Source organism: Heterodontus francisci, chromosome 22 (assembly GCF_036365525.1).
Source record: "Heterodontus francisci isolate sHetFra1 chromosome 22, sHetFra1.hap1, whole genome shotgun sequence".
NCBI lineage: Eukaryota > Metazoa > Chordata > Chondrichthyes > Heterodontiformes > Heterodontidae > Heterodontus > Heterodontus francisci.
In genome coordinates, this window is record NC_090392.1 from 42,151,135 (window position 1) to 42,162,478 (window position 11,344).

Consider the following 11,344-nt stretch of genomic DNA (forward strand, 5'->3'; position numbering starts at 1 on the left):
CAGCAGAGTTTTGGGTGAGCTGGAGTTTATGGAGGATGGGAGGCCAGACAGGGCAGCATTGGAGTAAATGTCTAGAGGTGATATGGTCTCTGAAGGTTTCAATGCTGAAAGAGCTAAAGTAGGAGCAGAGTAAGGTGACGTTCTGGCAGTAGAAGTAGGCAGTCATAGTGATAGAGATGATCTGGGATTGGAAACTCAACCTAAAGCCAAACAGGACAGATTCAGCCGAAGACGGGGACCTGGAATGGAGTCAGTGGTAAGCGACCAGTTTAGGGCTAAGCCTTGGATGTTGGCTTCAGTCTGCCAGTGTTTAGCTGGAGGAGGTTGTGGCTCATCCAATTAGACGTTGAACAAGTAATCTGACAGCACAGAGGCAACAGAAGAATTGACATCTGGAGAGGTGTAGAGCCGATGATATCAACAATGGGCAGCATAGATATGAGGAGGAGGAGGCCAGGGGTGGATACTCAGTGGGGAGGTGGGGGGTGGGCGGGATGGTGGAGAACAGTCAGGCGGTGGAAACATATGGCTGTGATTGGCATTCCTGGCTAATTTTCTTTCAGTTCCAAAAGTCTTGTCTCTTCTGAAGGTGCTGACTCTCACTAGGAAACATTTCCACATAGGTTGAAATTCAAGCAGTATCTGAACCAAGTGGCCAATGCTCCAGCTGAGAGTGTTGGACATGCTGTTAATCCAGCACAGCTGGCCCTATCTTGTCCTCATCTGATCGCAACACGCAAATTGCTGTAAATTATTTCAAATAGAAAAGTGTGCAATGACACATCAAAGTCATTGTGCAGGTTTAGAATCAAACTGTTCACCTGTGTCGCACCACAGTCACTAAAGAAGCAGGTTCTATTGAAAATCACTCCTGATATCTTGGTGGCTTTATCCAAAGAATATCAGGATCTGCCCCAGATGTTCTTTGCTGGTGTGTGAGAAATGGTTATGTGAGTTTAATCTACCCTCTGATATCTCGGGGTCAGTTAGTGCAGGCTACTCTCTGATATCTCAGGGTCAGTTAGTGCAGCCTACCCTCTGATATCTCAGGGCCAGTTAGTGCAGGCTACCCTCTGATATCTCAGGGCCAGTTAGTGCAGGCTACCCTCTGATATCTCAGGGCCAGTTAGTGCAGGCTACCCTCTGATATCTCAGGGCCAGTTAGTGCAGCCTACCCTCTGATATCTCAGGGCCAGTTAGTGCAGCCTACCCTCTGATATCTCAGGGCCAGTTAGTGCAGGCTACCCTCTGATATCTCAGGGCCAGTTAGTGCAGGCTACCCTCTGATATCTCAGGGCCAGTTAGTGCAGCCTATCCTCTGATATCTCAGGGTCAGTTAGTGCAGGCTACCCTCTGATATCTCAGGGCCAGTTAGTGCAGCCTACCCTCTGATATCTCAGGGCCAGTTAGTGCAGGCTACCCTCTGATATCTCAGGGTCAGTTAGTGCAGGCTACTCTCATCCCCCCCCCACCACCCATACCATGAGGTTAGTGGGTACTCTGGGTCAGGGTCATAAAGTCATTACGGCACAGAAGGAGGCTACTTCAGCCCATCGAGTCCATTCCGGCTCTCTGTAGAACAATCCAGTCAGACCCATACCCCTGTAGGTTTATTTCCCTCAAGTGCCCATCCAATTTCCTTTTGAAATCATTGATCATCTCCACTTCTGCCACCCTAGTAGGCAGCGAGTTTCAGGTCATTACCAATCACTGTGTGTAAAAGAAAAATTGTCCTCGCGCTCCTGCTGCATCTCCTGCCCAAAACCTTAGATCTGTGTCCCCTAATCCTTGTACCATCAGCTAATGGGCACAGCTTTTCTTTGTTTACCTCTTCTAACCCTGTCATAATCTTGTACACCTCTATCAAATTTCCTCTCAATCTCCATTGCTCCAAAGAGAACAACCCCAGCTTCTCTAACCTAACCTTGTAGCTAAAACCGCTCATCCCTGGAACCATTTTGGTAAATCTCCTCCGCACCCTCTTAAAGAGCTTCACATCCTTCCTAAGGTATGGTGGCCAGAATTGGACACAATATTCTAGTTGTGGCCTAACCAGAGCTTTATAAAGGTTCAGCATAACTTCCTTGCTTTTGTATTCAATACCTCTACTAATGAAGCCCAAGATCCCATACGCTTTGCTAACTACCCTCCCAATATGTCCTGCCACCTTCAAAGATATATGCACGTGAACCCCCAGGTCTCTCTGTCCCTGCACACTCTTTAGAACAGTGCCATTAAGTCCATATTGCCTCCTCCATCCCTTCTGCCAAAATGCATCACCTCACACTTCTCTGTATTAAATTCCATCTGCCACTTGCCTGCCTTTCTGCTAGCCTAACTATGTCCTGTTGCAGTCGATTGGCATCATCCTCACTGTTTGCCACACTTCCAAGTTTGGTATCATTGGCAAATTTTGAAATGTTACTCTGTATTCCAATATCCAAGTCTTTTGTATATATCAAAAAGCAGTGGGCCTAACACTGACCCATGGGGAACACCACTAACTACCATCCTCTAGTCTGAAAAATAACCATTTACCACAACTCATTGATTTCTGTCCTTAAGCCAATTTTTTTTATCCAAGCTGGCACTGACCCTCCTATTCCATGAGCTTCAATTTTGTTAACCAGACTGTTATGTGGTACTTTGTCAAACACTTCCTTAAAATCCATATAGACAACATCTACTGCCTTCCCTTCATTAAACTTTTCAGTTATATCATCAAAATGAAATTCAATCAGATTCGTCAAGCACGTTCTGCCTTTTATAAATCTGTGCTGTCTCTTAATTGACTCAAACATCTCCAAGTATCTGTCAATCTTTTCCCTGATTATTGTTTCTAAAACCTTGCCCAAAACCAATGTTAAACTGACTAGCCTGTACTTACTAGGAATGTCCTTTCCACCATTCTTGAACAAGGGTGCCAAATTTACCAATCCTCTGGCACCTTCCCTGTATCTAAGGAAGATCGGAAGATTATGGCAAGCTCTTCCATTATCTCCACCTCCACATCTCTTGGCAACCTGTGATGCAAGCTATCTGGACCAGGCAACTTATCCACTCTAAGCATTGCCAGCCTTACCAGTACATCCTGACCATCGATTTTCACCATCTCCGCTTCTGAAATTTGTTGGCATCGTCTTCCCTGTAAATGCCGATACAAAGTACTCATTAAGTATTCTAGCCTTGCCCAGCACCTCTAAGCATAGATCACCTTCTTTGTGCCTAATAGGCCCCACCCCACCTGTTACTATGGTCTTACTATTTACATGCCGATAAAAGTATTCGGGTTTTATTTCATTTTAACTGCCTTTCTATTCTCATATTCTCTCTTTGCCAGTCTTGATTTCCTCTTCACTTCTCTCAACTTATTGTATTTGGCCTGGTTCTCATTGAAGAATTCACCTTACGTGCATCATACACCTTTTTTTTTGTTTCATCCTATTCTCTATCCTTGTTATCCAAGGAGCCCTGGCTTTGTTCTCCTGCCTTTCCCTCTTGTTGGAATGTACCTAGCCTGTCCCTGAAACATCTCTTCCTTAGAGATAATCCATTGTTCTGTTATAGTTTTTCCTGTCAAACTTTGGTTCCATTTAACTCTGGCTATATCCCCTCTCATTCCATTGAAGTTAACTCTCTTCCTATTTAGAAGTTCGACTTTAAATTGTTCCTTGCTCTTCTCTATTACTAATCTAAACCTTATGATATGATGATCACCGTTATCCAAGTGTTCCCCCATAGATATTTGGTCCATTGGGCCCACCTCATTCCCCATTACCAGATCCATTAAGGCTTCCTTCCTAGTTGAACTGAGAACATACTGGTCAAGGAAGTTCTCCTGAACATATTTCAGAAATTCTTCACCCTCCTTTGCTTTAACGTTAAGCCAATTGATATTTGTGTAATTAATGTCCCCCAGTATCACCACTCTATGGTTCTTGCACATCTCTGTAATTTCCCTGCAGATTTGCTCTTTTATCTCTCCACTATTTGGAGGCCTATAGAACACCCCTAGTACCAAGATCATACCCTTTTTTGCTGCTCAACTGTAAGTAAATGAATTCTGTCCTTGCCCCCTCAAGGACATCCTCTCTTTCCAACACTACAATGTCTTTCCTAATCAGTACTGCCACCCACTTCTCTTTTCTGAGCACTTTTATGAAGCACTGAATATTAAGTACCCAGTCCTTGCCATTTTTCAACCATGTTTCTGTTATTGCCACATCATATTCCCTTATGGCTATTTGTGCTTGTGCACCAACCTTATTCGACACATTTTTTGCATTTACATGCATTCTCAACCTGTCTTTATGTTCCTTATAGTTCTTTTTAGTCTGCTCCTATCTTATTTGGTACTGCTACCTTCTGTTTAAAGCAGAGATTGACATTTCTAAATACCAATGACATAAAGGGAAATGGGCTTAGTGTGGGGAAAAAGGCATTGAAGTGGATGATCAGCCATAATCGTATTGAATGGCCTACTCCTGTTCCTATGTACCTTCTCTAGTAATATCCAACACTCACTCCTTCATGCATAGGCCCATCCCCCTGCCAATTTAGTTTAAACCCTCCCCAAACCACAATAGTCAAACTCCCCACAAGAACATTGATTCCAGTCCTGTTGAGGTGGAATTCGTCCCTTTTGAATAGGTGCCTCATGCCCCAGAACTGGTCCCAATGCCCAAGCATCTGAAGCCCCTCTTCCAGCACCATGCCTCAAGCCAAGCATTGATCATCCTTATCCTTATATTTCTATTTTCACTAGCGCATGGCACTTGGAGTAATCCAGCAATTACTATCTGGACGTCAATACCTGCCCCCTCTACGTGGTTGGTATCATTGTGTACCACAACTTCTAGCTCACTCCCTTCCACCCTCAGAATATTCTGTACCCGCTCTGATTTCTTTTACTCTAGCATCGGAGAGGCAGCACATCATGTGGGATTGACAATGACGGGTACTAAATTGCCTATCTGTACCCCTACTACGGAGTCTCCTGTAACGACTACATTTCTACACTTTGCTGTTCCCATCTTGTGTCGTCCCTTGCCCATTGCTCCATTTTGTGGACTGCATTCCTTCAAGGTGTCAGCACTCCCAGCAGTGTCCAATGCTGAATACCAGTTTGAGAGTGGCACAAACGCTGAACACCCCTGCACTTCCTGCCCGTTCCTACTCTTCCAATGGTGACCCATCTACTATCCTGAATTCTCTCTGCCTGGAATGTACGTTGTAGGAAAATCTCAGTCTCTGTGATGCTCCACAGTGATTCCAGCTGCCCCTCAAGCTCAGAAATCCTGAGGCCGAGCTCAAACAGCTGGAGACTCTTTCTACACACCTGGTCCCTTAAGACACATGAGGTGTCCTGAAGTTCCCACATGGCGCAGGAATCGCAAGCAACAGGTCCCAGCTGTCCATCCATGATCTGAAAAAAAAAATCTCTTTTCCATTTCTTAGAATCGTACCTTGTTTGTACCTTGTTTAAATTATTAATTTTAATTAATGCCCCTAGACCTCAGGTCTCACTGTCTCCCACTCCCTCTCTCTGACCACTCCTTTTTAAAAAAAATACCAGAACAGCACCTCTCCCCTGACTGCACAAAATTCCCTTGCTCACCAAATTCCCTGAGTGTAATGCTTTGCATAAGCTATACTCCATACAGCTGGACTCTGCTAATTACTCCGGAATGATTTGTCATTGAGTGCTCAGGGTCATTGAGTGATCATGGTCAGTTCGTGCCTTTACAAGAGATGGAGGAGTTGCATTTGCCACATCTTCTCACATCTTTCAGGATGTTCACAGACTGCACTACTCTGCAGTGTCGGTAGTTAAGTATGGCAGCCAGTTTTGACTGACAGCAAGATCCCACAAGCAGCATAAATGACCAGGTAATCTTTTTAGATTTTTTTGGGTCACGCAGGAATCTTGATCAGAATATCAGGACATGACCCTGCTTTTTGAATACGTTAATTTGATTTTCAATATCCACTTTAATAGATAAGATTTAGCTTCTCAGAAGAACAACTCCAACACTGCCTTAGTACTGGAGTATCAACCTACATCATGTGGTCAAGTCATGGGCTGATTCTGCTGTCCAAACACTTATTATGTAGAGGTATGAAGCCAAATATTCAAGGGGAGAAAAGAAACAAGAAAAAGAATGCACAATATCAGCTAGATTACTGAACAATTTAAAGCAAGAAGAAAACGTGTTCTTAAATGACATCTTTCATGGACCCGTGATTTCCCAAAGCGCTTCACAGAAAATGAAGTCTTCTTTGAAGTGTAGTCTCTGTCGTAATGCAAGAAAATACAGCAGCCAATTTGTGCATAGCAATGAGATAAATGACTCGATAATCTGTTTACTAATATTGACCAGACCCCCCTCACCTGTTGCTCTTCAAGTAATGCCATGGGATTGTCTATATTTGTCAAAGTGGGAACACATGGTATTGGTTAAATGCCTCATCCAAAAGATGGCACCTATGACAGTGCAGCTCTCCTTCAGTGCTGCACTGAATGGTCATCCTGGATTTCGTGCTCAAGTTTCTGGAATAGAGTTTAAACCTACAACTTTCTGATTCAGGTGAGAGTGCCACCACTGAGGAAACAGATGAAATGAAAGTTTGCATTGAATATTGCTCCAGACTGGGTTTCCATTAATCCCAGTTTTTGTTTACCTACTGCCCTTCTGTGAACATGGCTGTTGCAAATTTGACAAGATTTAGAGAAATTGGGTCGCTCTTCCCTTCACATTGGATATATTTCAGGCATTTGCTGTAAAATGGAAAATGCATTCATCAAATTAAAGTAACTGTGTCCTCACTGTTAGGATCGTTTGGGTTACTCTCCATCCTATCTGCAATAACAACTCGCATTTATATAACACCTTTAACACAGAAAAAGGTCTCGATGCATGCCAAACAGTGGAAGCGGCATGCGATAGACAGGGCTAAGCAATCCCACATCCAATGGATCAGATTTAACCTCTGCAGTCCTGCCACATCCAGTCATGAATGGTGGTGGACAATTAACAGGAGGTAGTGGCTCCACAGATATTGCCATCCTCAACGATGGGGGAGCCCAGCACATCAGGGTAAAAGACAAGGCTAAAGCATTTGCATTCATCTTCAGCCAGAAGTGCCGAGTGGATGATCCATCTCGGCCTCTTCCTGAGGTCCCCAGCATCACAGATGCCAGTCTTCAGCCAATCCGATTCACTCCACGTGATATCAAGAAATGGCTGAAGGCACTGGATACTGCAAAAGCTATGAACCCTGACAACATTCCTGCAATTGTACTGAAGACCTGTGCTCCAAAAACAAGCCGTGCCCCTAGCCGAGATGTTCCAGTACAGCTACAACACTGGCATCTAGCTGGTAATGTGGAAAATTGGCCAGGTAGGTCCTGTACACAAAAAGCAGGACAAATCCAACCCGGCTCATTACTGCCCCATCAGTCTACTCTCAATCATCAGTAAAGTGATGGAAGGGGACACCAACAGTGCAGTCAAGTGGCACTTGCTCAGCAATAACCTATTCACTGACACTCAGTTTAGGTTCCTCCAAGGCCACTCAACTCCTGACCTCATTACAGCCTTGGTCCAAACATGGACAAAAGAATTGAAATGACGAGGTGAGGTGAGAGTAACAGCCCTTGACATCAAAGCGGCATTTGACCGAGTATGGCATCAAGGAGCCCTAGCAAAACGAGTCAATGGGAATCAGGAGGGAATCTCTCCGCTGGTTGGAGTCATACCTAGCGCAAAGGAAGATGGTTGTGGTTGTTGGAGGTCGTTCATCTCAGCTTCAGGACATCATTGCAGGGGTTCCTCAGGACAGTGTCCTCAGCCAAACCATCTTCAGCTGCTTCATCAATGACCTTCCCTCCATCATAAAGTCCGAAGTAGGGATGCTCGCTGATGATGTTCAGCACCATTCACGATTCCTCACATACTGAAGCAGCCTATGTCCAGATGCAGCAAGACTTGGACAACATCCAGGCTTGGGCTGATGTGTGGTGTGAATGTTACTTGCCACTTAAGTACCAGCCAATGACCATCTCAAAGAAGAGAGAATCTAACCATCTCCCCTTGACATTCAATGGTATGACCATCACTGAATCCCCCACTATTAACATCTTGGAGGATGCCACTGACCAGAAACTGAACTGGACCAGCCACATAAATACTGTGGCTACAAGAGCATTTCAGAGGCTAGGAATTCTGTGGCAAGTAACCCACCTCCTGAATCCCCAATGCCTGTCCACCATCTACAAGGCACAAGTCAGGAGTGTGATGGAATATTCTCCACTTGCCTGGATGGGGGCAGCTCCAACAACACTCAAGAAACTTGACTCGATCCAGGACAAAGCAGCCCGCTTGATTGGCACACCATCCAGCATCTTAAACGTTCACCCCCTCCACCACCGACGCACAGTGGCAGCAGTGTGTACCATCTACAAGATGCGCTACAGCAACTGACCAAGGCTCCTTCAACAGCATCTTCCAAACCTGTGACCTCTACCACCTAGAAGGGCAAGGGCAGAAGATGCATGGGAACACCACCACCTGCAAGTTCCCCTCCAAGCCACACAACATCCTGACTTAAAACTATATTGACGTTTCTTCACTGTTACTGGGTCAAAATCCTGTAACTCCCTTGCTAACAGCACTGTTGGTGTACCTACCCCGCATGGACTGCAGCGGTTCAAGAAGGCAACTCATCACCACCTTCTCAAGGGCAATTAGGGATGGGCAATGAATGCTAGTCTAGCCAGCGACACCCACATCCCATAAACAAATAATAAAAAGTGTATTACATATTAGATAAGAACAGACTAAGAAGGCCTACAAGGAATACAAAGACGGGTTTAGAGTGCATGAATAAGATTGGTGAACTACAAGCACAAATAGCCATGTGGGAATATGATGCAGTAATAAAGGAAACGTAGCTTAAAAATGATGATTGGGCGCTTAATATTTGCAGATACAAAGTGTTCAGAAAAGATAGGGAAGGAAAAAAGAGAGGTGGGGTGTCAATACTGATTAAGGAAGCCATTGTATTGTTGGAAATAGAGTATGTCCTTGGGGGTACAAGGATATAATTCATTTGGTTAGAATTGAGAAGCAAAAAAGGGTATGATCATGGTACTGGGGTATTCTATCGGATTCCAAATAGAGAGAGAGGGAGATACAGGAGACAATCTGCAGGGAAATTACAGAGATGTGTAAGAACAATAGAATGTTGATATTAGCAGACTTTAATTACCCAAATATCAATTGTGATAATGTTTGAGCAAAGGGAAAGGAGGGTGAGGAATTTCTGAAATGTGTTCAGAAGAACTTCCTTGACCAGTATTTTCTCACTCCAACTAGGACCTGGTGCTGGGGAATGAGGTGGGCCAAGTGGACCAAGTGTCTGTCGGGGAACACTTGGATAACAGTGATCATCGTATAATAAGGTTTAGATTAGTAATGGAGAAGAGCAAGAAACAATCTAAAGTAGAGCTTCTAAATTGGAAGAGGGCTATTGTTAATGGGATGAGAGGGGATCTAGCCAGGGTAAAATGGAACCAAAGTTTGACAGGAAAATCTATAATGGAACAATCGGTGGTTTTTAAGGAGGAGATGTTTCAGGTACAGGCTAGGTGCATTCCAACAAGAGGGAAAGGCAGGAGAACCAAAGCCAGGCTCCTTGGATGATGAGGGAGATAGAGAATAGGAGGAAACAAAAAAAAAGGGTGTATGATGCATGTGAGGTGAATTCTTCATCGAGAACCAGGCCAAATAGAACAAGTTGAGAGGAGATGTGAAGAAGAAAATAAGACTGGCAAACAGAGAATATAAAAATAGAATAGCAGTTAAGAGATGGGAACCCAAAAATCCTCTACTGGTATGTAAATAGTAAGCGAGTGGTAAGATGCATGTGGGGCCTATTAGGGACAAAGATGGTAATATATACTCAGAGGTGCTGGGCAAGGCTAGAATACTTAATGAATACTTTATATTAATGTTTACTAAGGAAGAGGATACTGACAAAAGTTTGGTAGAAGTGGAGATGGTTGAGGTAATGGATGTGAAACTTGATAGGCAGGATGTATTGGAAAGGCTGGCTGTGCTTAGAGTGGATAAGTCATCTGGTCCGGATGGCTTGGATCCCAGATTGCCAAGGGATGTGGAGATGGAGATAATGGAAGGGCTTGCCATAAACTTCCAATCTTCCCTAGATACAGGGAATGTGCCAGAGGATTGGATAGTTGCAAATTTGGCACCCTTGTTCAAGGAAGATTGTAAAGGATGTTCCCAGTTAGTACAGGCTGGTCAATTTAGCATCAGTGTTGGGTAAGGTTTTAGAAACAATAATCAGGGAAAAGATTAACAGGCACTTGAAGAGGTTTGAGTTAATTAAGGAGAGCCAGCACAGATTTGTAAAAAGCAGATCGTGCTTGACTAATCTGATTGAATTTCGTTTTGATGAAGTAATTGAAAAGGTTAATGAAGGGTAGTCAGTGGATGTTGTCTATATGGATTTTAACACAGTTTTTGACAAAGTACTGCATAAAAGTCTGGTTAACAAAATTGAGGCTCATGGAATAGGAGGGTCAGTGCCAGCTTGGATTAAAAAAAATTGGCTTAAGGACAGAAATCAATGAGTTGTGGTAAATGGTTATTTTTCAGACTGGAGGATGGCAGTCAGTGGTGTTCCCCAAGGTTCAGTGCTGGGACCACTATTAGAATTAGAACATTACAGCGCAGTACAGGCCCTTTGGCCCTCGATGTTGCGCCGACCTGTGAAACCATCTGACCTACACTATTCCATTTTCATCCATATGTCTATCCAATGACCACTTAAATGCCCTTAAAGTTGGCGAGTCTACTACTGCTGCAGGCAGGGCGTTCCAGGGCCCCTACTACTCTCTGAGTAAAGAAACTACCTCTAACATCTGTCCTATATCTATCACCCCTCAACTTAAAGCTATGTCCCCTCGTGTTTGCCATCACCATCCGAGGAAAAAGACTCTCACTATCCACCCTATCTAACCCTCTGATTATCTTATATGTCTCTATTAAGTCACCTCTCCTCCTCCTTCTCTCCAACGAAAACAACCTCAAGTCCCTCAGCCTTTCCTCGTAAGACCTTCCCTCCATACCAGGCAACATCCTAGTAAATCTCCTCTGCACCCTTTCCAAAGCTTCCACATCCTTCCTATAATGCGGTGACCAGAACTGGACGCAATACTCCAGGTGCGGTCTCACCAGAGTTTTGTCCAGCTGCAGCATGACCTCGTGGCTCCGAAACTCGATCCCCCTACTAATAAAAGCTAACACACCATATGCCTTCT